The sequence below is a fragment of the Sinocyclocheilus rhinocerous genome, unplaced genomic scaffold, assembly GCF_001515625.1.
Source record: "Sinocyclocheilus rhinocerous isolate Xijiao unplaced genomic scaffold, SAMN03320098_v1.1 scaffold889, whole genome shotgun sequence".
In the NCBI taxonomy this organism is placed as follows: Eukaryota; Metazoa; Chordata; class Actinopteri; order Cypriniformes; family Cyprinidae; genus Sinocyclocheilus; species Sinocyclocheilus rhinocerous.
Window position 1 is genome coordinate 232,751 of NW_015638024.1, and position 6,792 is coordinate 239,542.

Genomic DNA, 6,792 nt, shown 5'->3' on the forward strand with positions numbered 1-6,792 from the left:
TTGTGCAGTTCAGATAATAACAATAATAATAACAATAAAAACTTGTGCAGTTCAAATAATACAAAATAACAAAGTACACTCGATGACAATAGACAGCTTTAAAAAGATGAGTCATTAAAGACTTCTCAGTCCAGTGTTGGAGAGTGTCTAACCACTGAAGGAAGAGCTTTCCACAATCGTGGAGATTAAACAGAAAAAGCTTGACCAAAGACAACTAAACAAACCAAAACTAAGCTAAGGCATCAGAACCACCAATACTTGGTGCTTTCTTTGACTCTTTGACATTTTATTTGAGCTCTTCTTGGGTTCTCAGCTGATAAAAATACCACCATATGTACATACATACATACATACAGCGCATTTAAGCCCAGCACACAGCTTTGTTTTGCATGTTCTGTAAGTTCTGTCACAAAATATATGTGATAAAGGCTGTCAGGTTGTGACCTCCTCCTTATGCTTTTTGTTTTGTGTTTTTAGTTTTGATGTTAAAATGACAGTGTGAATGCTAACTGAAACAGGACTAAATGTATCATTTTCTTTTGTGGGTCCAGACCAGAACCAAGCTAATTTAACTAAGTGTGAAATAAATAAGTAAATAAATACTTACTTACTACTTGAAATAGTGCATGGGTTCAAAACTTATTTTGTGTTCCATGGAAGAAAGATCGATGTGGTCTGAACAATATGAGGGAAAGAAAATTCTGTTAGAATTTTGTGAACTATCCCTTTAAAAACTGACAAGCTGATCTCCTTACAACCAGCTACTTCAGTGAGTGGTTTGCCATTTTGGACCAGCTGATGTTGCCCTTGAAAATGTCTCTGTAGTGTTTCACTTTTGTAAAGGTTAAGCTACTTAAATGTCCATTCATACCCCTCCCTCGGTAGAGGTCAGAATGTGTCTTTTGTTATTATTGTCTGTGGTAGCTGGAGACATTTTGTATTCCTAGAGGGCGCTTGACTTAAAGATCAAAGTTAAGAATTCCATGGATGTTCGTGATCAAATACTTTGAAAGTGTCTGTCTTCAAGTGCTGAATTCATAAAGGCTTTCTATGTGACTTGAGCTGTCCTCTTTAACATACGGTTACGTGCTGGCCCGCTTCTGGCTGAGTGTGAGCATTAGTGTTGCTGGAGATCAGATCAGCCTCTTGGCTCCCTCTGAACCAATTTAATTGTTCTAGAAATTACAGCAGGTTTGTTGATTGTGTGATGGACTGTATAATGGCTACAGTTCTGAGTTGAGGAACTGGTTGTGTCAAGCAAACTGTTTGTCCCTTTAACCCTTCAAGCTGTAACAAGCCAGGCTGTGGGTAGATTTATTATCCTCTTATTCTCTTCTCCTTGGAGGACAATCTTGTATGGCTCAGAGAAGAAGACTGACAGTTGTGTTTATCTGAAATGCATCATTTATTACAATACCTGTTTGGAAGTCAATTAAACCTCCTCAGGCACAAAACCTGAACATATCACAGTACTGTGCTCAGTTACGCATCAGTCCGGAAACAATTGTCTGAAGAATGGAGGCGTATTCCATAGTTGACCATTCCGATGGTCCTCTGGAAAATTGAAAGTGGCTGGCATGCAAGAAAACATGAAAATCTCTTACCTAAATTACCCTTGAGAAGAGGAAGCGGCATTGGATGATCAAATGAATGCTTTATGATACAGAGCCATTTTGAGCTATTTTCTGTCTTGGCGAGAAGTGAAACTAGGCTTCCAACTGCTTGACATTAAGATAGAAAGCTGTTGAAAGGAGGAGAACAGCAAACCTCCTTATTAATATCTGTGCTGTATCTCTGTAGGATGCTGATCTGAAAGAGTTTTGCAGTTTTGCTTAATTGCTGTCAGGCCCAGTTTGTGATCGTATTCCTAAACCAGTACAAAAGCGTGATTTTAATTTTTTTTTTGCAGGGACAAAAATACTTTTCCTGACTCAGCACTGTACTATAGTATAGGTGATTTACATATATACTACTTTAAATCCATCTTATCTGGGGAGAACCGTAGGTAGAGATATGGCATAAAAAGTGAGTTTGATGTATGTTTTATACCATTACCCCTGAAATAATACATGTACGATAATGTTAAAAAAAAAGTAGCTTGGTGCATCCTGACTGACTTTTCTTTCTTACACACAATGCAATTCAACTGCTGTTTTTCTTATTATCGATAGTTAATTTCTGTTCTAATAACACTGCATATAGAAGAACCCCAATTTAATGTGAAAATAAGCTTTAGGCTCATTATGTATGGCTTGTCATTATCTCAATTTGTCAGTAGTGGAAAGCTAAAGAAGCATGCTGAATTGTATTTATTTATTTATTTATTTATTGCATTAATGGTGTTGCAGGCCACTGCACACATTCATATTCTGTCATTGCTTACTATCAACATAAAATGGAGAGGAATTGGGTGACAAGGTCTGTTCCCTGCAGTGAACGGAGCCTGATGGAATACAGGGGAGAAAATGGCAAGCCCACTAATACAGTTATGATGAGAGAAAGTGAGAGCAAGAAAGAGAGAGAGATCAAAGTCAGCTAGATCTGACGCAGGGAAAGCACTCATAGAAAGGGAAAAAGGGCCATCTGATCTTGAGGCATCCATATAGCTCAGCAGTCTGCATAGCATTGGACTATACTTTACTTTTTGCAATTTTTAAAAGGCATTGAAAAGATTTACGAGTGTTCGATGGTGTTCCCAGCGTGCATTTTCGGATTCAACCCAGGTGGGTTGAGGGAAGGATGGTGGAAAAACACTGGAATGAGAGCTCGACTTTGATGCTTTGAGAAAAAAGTGTTTGGAAGCTAGTTTTCATTAGCGCATAAAACTGTTTTTCTGGCGCAAAATGGATTGGTTCTAAAATAATGCTTTCTAATGAAATGTGGCCACCGTACTGTTTTTCTGCCAAGATACCTGGAACAAATTTCTACAAAAAATAGATTAAAAAAATAAAAAATTACGGTTGCCCAGTCCAGAGGGAGATAACACATATTAAAAAAGGGCCCCTCGGGTTTCGTTCAAACTGTGCTTTTGCATGTATTGTACAGTATAATTTCTCAAAGGATCTTCTTTCTCATCACACTTGCCCTTACACATTTTTGGCTTTTATCAGAAAATAAAAAAGACAGTTGTAAGCTGAATCATACAGAAGTGCGTTTTTGACAGAGTAAAAAGAAAAAAGGTCATTTCGACTTCCTCATAATTCTCACTTTTTTCTCGTAACTGCGACTTTATCTCTCACAATTACAGCTTTATATGTCATAAAGTGACTTTTTATCTCACAATGAGACTTTATATATCAAAATTAAATATCTCAAGCCTTGTTTTATTTTTTAGTTTAGGTGAAAACTGGTTTCCATAGGAGCACCAGTGGTATTTTGAAAAATAGTGTAAGAAGGTAATAAAAAAACTCATTCACTAATAATTGCGTAGATAACATATATTTGTGCGGGACAGAGTCCTGCGGGAGTGGGACTGAAAAATCCATCCCATGCAGGTCTATAAACTGAAGTATACGTTGGCCTTAAGTCTGTGCTTTTTGCGTACGTGTCGTTTCAGTTGTTCCTATATTTTCATAAATTTAGAATACATTTTAGTAAATCATGATTTGTTCATGAAAATGTTCGTACACAGGTTTCACGCACAAATATGTGCATATGTATGCTTAGTGAATGAGACCCATTATTTGTCTTAAATTAAAATATGGCCTCATGGGATCTTTCTATTCCTTAGAAGAGCAAATATGCTTAATTCTACATGCCCACATTTTCACTCTTCTCTGCTATTATCCTGGATAATCTTCATAGCATCCCCACACAACCTTCACCAGTAGAGCTTTACTAATCGACTGTGGCAGCTAGTAAATGATGTTAAAAGCAACTTGAATCACTTGGTGAAGGGCCAGTTAGCAGCTTTCTATCTGACCAAAGCTTCTGTGAGGAGTAATAACAGTAAACACCCAGTAAATATACCGTTCCAACAAAGCTTGTAAGGCAGCGTCATGACAAAATATTGCCTTCATTACTTTCCTGTTTGGGAAAATATGTGGTCTAAGTAAACAATTTAGACATCCTGTTGTTAGAGTTTATAAAAAGGCATTGATTTAGTGTTGTGGATATGGATGGTAGATTTTATTATTTTAATATATTACGGCTTATTATTTAGCTCACTTTAAATCCTCAATTTATAACTGTTTTATTTAATTTTCTTTGTTATTTTGGAAGTATTATTCATGGATATTACCATAATGTATGTTGTGCTCAGTGGCAAACGATATTTTCACATTGTGACTCAAGCAATGATTCAGTTCTTTCAATTTTGTATTCCAATTTTGTAAGGCAGTTCTTTTTTATTATTACATTTGCACCAATTGGTTAGTTTAGTAACCCATTAGGTCTATTGTGGTCTGCCAAAAATATCAGTTCATTGGAGACTAAATTAATTTTAATTAATGCAAAGTTGCAAAGATGGAGGTTTGAATATCTCTGGAAAAGTAGGATGAGTTATTTGGGTCACTTGCAAATTCTTAATTATAATTATTATTTATTGAAATTAAATGAATATATTTTTGTATTAGTTACTGTATTTACTCTATGATAATAATGATAATCTAATTTTAATCACCATTTACTGTAGAATAAAAACATTTGGCTCATGAGAATTTGAGAAATGTTGGGGGACACATGCTTAATTGTCATGAAAATAATATCAAAATACAAAAATAATTTTCAATAGTCTTAAAATAGCCTTCATTTTCTCAATGTCTGAATTATAGTAAAAGGTGTGTTATTCAGGTCACCTGCAAATTCTTAATTGCAAAAGTACATACAGTGATGTATTCATTTTGCATTCAATTTATTTGAAATTAAAAGCTGTGTCATCAGTCGGGATGGTATTCAGTACGGTAGATGGATGTCTGCATGATGTAAATTGTTGCAACCTCACGGCTGCTATAGCTGGGAAACGTCCCATTTTTCCAATCCTAATCTGGAGTGATAGTGTGCACTTGCTGCAACATTTTTTCCTGCTGGCGCTGTTACAAGCCTGCCCTCCACATGCATAATATAACCATGCAATTCTACCCTTGACAAATACTTGCTATAATCTCTTTGAAAACCAGCATTTGCACAATGGGGGAAGTCTTGAAGCTGTGGCTTTGACTAACATGGAGAAATAGAGAGGGGCTTAATTGCCTGGACATCTATGCCAACACCTGAATAGGTGTCGCTTGTATGCACTATATTATAGTGAGTAAAACTACACTGTCTTATGGAAATATCTTGATTGATTTTCACTTATTTTATTAGGTGGCAGAACTTAATACACTACTTGCCAAAAGTTTGGTTTAATTAAATTTTTTAATAAATGTATTATTTATCTTTTTTTTTAAAGAAGTCTCTCATGCTCACCAAGGTTGCATGTATTTGATAAAAATACAGTAACAACAATAATAGTGAAATATTATTAGAATTTAAATTAATTTACTCCAGTGATGGCAAGGATGAATTTTCAGCAGCCATTACTCCAGAAGTTTGGGGTAAGATTTGATTTATTTATTTATTATTATTTAAATAATTTTAAAATTATTTAAAGGAATGAATACTTTTATTCAACAAGGATGCATTGAATTGCAGTGAAGGTATTTATGTCACAAAAAAAAAATATTTCAAATAAATGCTGTTCTATGCTGAACTTTCTGTTCATCAATTAAACCTGATGAAAATGTATCACAGTATCACAAAAAGTATCAACATTATAATCATAACAACCATTATTAATAAATGAGCACTAATAATAATTCATAACAACTGAACACCAAATTGGCATATTGGAATAATTCTGTCAAGGATCGCATGAGACTGAAGACTGGTGTAATGGCTGCTGAAAATTCACAGGAAGAAATTACATTTTAAAACATATTTTAAAAACAAAAACCCAGTTATTTTAAATTGTCATAATATTTTACAATATTACTGTTTTACTGTATTTTTGATCAAATAAATGCAGCCTTGCTGAGGACAATAGACTTCTTTAAAAAAAAAAAAAATCAGAATTTTTCCAAACTTTTGGCTGTCATGCAGTTTACTGTTATTTTAAGTGCCATAATTCCCACATAATCATTTATAGACAATATGTCATTTGTGATGCCATGCTCAGATTTCGAGTTTTCCTTGTTGGAACTTTCTAGTTATCCTTGTTGAATGATGCAAGAGCGCCAGGGCTGCTGGAAAGGCCTCATTTGCATATTAGATTATGTGTTTGTTTCAGCATTGTTTTCTGAGAGACATGTTCTGGTTGACTGATGCAGTGACAGCCCTTGTTTGCAAGCTAAAGAAGTTCAGTGGACATCCTGTGAGAAGCTTGAGGGAATCCTTAAGCAGGTTCCTCCACACTTTGATGATCCTGCTTCTCCAATTTTTGTTTCTAACTAGTTTATTTATTTTATTTATTTATTCATTTATTTTTTTTTTGTATTGCATGGCTACTATGATGTAGTTTCAGGATTGTTAAAAGCACTATCATTGCATATTATTTTGCCACATAGTTGAATCTGTCATATCTGTCACACACGTCACATATAATAATGTATCTTTTTATTTTTACACAATTTAGTTTTTATTTTAAAATAAAATGATAAGTTATGTAGAAAATAATTGATAAATAAAAAATAAATTTTACAAAATTTTATTTTAATTAAATTAATAATTATTTTATTTGTTTCTTTATTTACTCTAGTACAGAAATGGTTATCTAATTTGAATCGCCATTTAGAATAATGGAAATTATATATATAT